This window comes from Artibeus jamaicensis, unplaced genomic scaffold (genome assembly GCF_021234435.1).
Source record: "Artibeus jamaicensis isolate MK-2021 breed Jamaican fruit bat unplaced genomic scaffold, CSHL_Jam_final scaffold_461, whole genome shotgun sequence".
NCBI classification, from domain to species: domain Eukaryota; kingdom Metazoa; phylum Chordata; class Mammalia; order Chiroptera; family Phyllostomidae; genus Artibeus; species Artibeus jamaicensis.
The window spans coordinates 273444-275474 of NW_026522045.1; the positions used below are offsets into that span (position 1 = coordinate 273444).

The 2031-nt window shown below is 39.9% G+C and overlaps 1 pseudogene; it reads right to left on the minus strand.

The window, feature by feature from the left end:
- Positions 1 to 201: 201 nt before the first annotated feature.
- Positions 202 to 1083, minus strand: LOC128626212 (homeobox protein NANOG-like; annotated as a pseudogene).
- Between the last annotated feature and the right edge of the window lie 948 nt (positions 1084 to 2031).

The following is a 2031-nucleotide window of genomic DNA, read 5'->3' on the forward strand; positions in this document are numbered from 1 at the left end:
GCGAGGCTATAGAAACTTGTTTGATTAGACTGATCATACCCCATCTCCAGTTCTCCAAATTGTCATAATGGGCATGAGAACCAGCATATCAAGGCAGAAATACACTGAAAAATATTAGGAGAAAAAAATTCTAGGACAGATATAGCCACTGCCCAAATTGAGATTGAATAATATACCTATCACTACACAGAATGTTCATGTCTATATGTTCATGGAGTCAGGCTACATGTTTATGGAGTAATATGGGAATAAACCCATGGTTTTCTGGGTACCACAATACTTAGGGGTTTGAAGTTTTGCATCATATAGCTTTCCCCAGCAGTTTCCAAGGTGACCTCTAAATCACTGATGGGAGTTTGCTGGAACTGGATATGGGGCTACAAGGATTCCTCTCCATAACTATAGAACTGATTGTTCCAAGCCTGGTTATTCTAAGCTTGGGGGTGCTGGGTCTGACTAGCTCAGGAATGGTAGGTCCAAGATGGGCTGTTCTAGGAATGGTTGCTACAAGGTAGGTTACTGAAGATCTTGTTGCTCCAGGTTGAAAAGCTTCCAGAAGCATTCCTCAGACATCCCAGGTGATGATAGGAAGAGAGGCCAGGTACTCTGCAGTTGCTGAGCTCAACTGAATCACACAGTTGTTGTTCTTTGGCAAGTTATATTTCTGCCATCTCTTGTATTTCATCCCCTGGTTCTGGAACAAGGTCTTAGTCTTTTTGTAGCTAAGGTTCAGAACATTAGAAAGTTCTTGCATCTTCTGGAGCCTGAGATATTTCTGTCTCTGAAATCTCTCATTGAGTACAGAGCTGGGTCTGTAGAATGTGGTTCTGATCTTCTGTTTCTTAACCTGTCCTTTTTCTTCCTTTACTGTACTGTTCTCAACAGAAGTGGAGAATATTATGTTAGGACTGGTGGAAGAATCAGGGTGGTTCAGTCTTGTGTGGAATGTCTCAGCAGATGATATTTGCAAGGATGCATAATATTCTTCAGGCTCATACATCTCAGGCACTGAGATAAAGGTTGCCTAGAATTGGATGCTTCAGGGCAGGGCAGGTTCTGGGGAGAAACCGAATACACACTCATGTTGCTTTGCAGTAATAGGAGCTAACCAGCCCAATCTAGCAGAAGCTTATTTATTTATTTTTAGAAAGAGGGGAAAGGAGGGAGAGAGAGAGAAGGAGAGAAACATAGATGTCTGAGAGAGAGAAACATCAATCAGTTGCCTCTCCCACATGCCAGGACCTGAGACTGAACTGCAACCTAAGCATGTGCCCTGACCATTATTGAACAGGGAACCTTTCACTCTGTGGGATGGCACCCAACCAACTAAGCCGTATTGGTCAGGTCTGTACAAACTACTTTTAATGGGAAAAAAGTCAGAGAATTATCATCTATGATGTTCAGTAGATAAATAAATGGCTCATGTCTAGGAGAAAAATGCATGTATGAAAACCATGCTATTATCACATTCTTTGCTGCTTACATATTAAATTTAGTATCTAAAGGATGAACATGTGCTACTTTACCTATGGTTTATAAAGTGTTTAAGATGTGGAAAGCTAATAGTAAGAATCAATGACTAAATTTCACTCTGTATAAACATTAATAGAGAAGTACTACAGCCCTGTATGTGGTTGGTGGGGTTGCAGATTTATTAATTTATTAAGAACCAGAAGAAGGATGAATATTAGAGCTAGTCAAGATGAGAGGGGAATTAGAAAACACTCCTGAGTATCTAAGCAAATGTTATCACCGGGCAGCAGATGAACAGTGACAGATACAATTTAATATCTCTGTGTACAAGTCAATGCACATTGGAAACAATCAAACTACTTGGATACTCTGAAAGATTCTGAATTAGTTTGTACTTCTTGAGAAGGAAAAAGAAAAACCATTAAATGTCCAATACAGACATTTTGGTGGGATTGCCTGCTCAGTGTTCAGCTTTGGTCAAATGCTGAACAAAATATTAAGTATTTGGAAACAAGTAAAGACTTACTCAAAAGATATAATGAGCCCTGACCAGTGTGG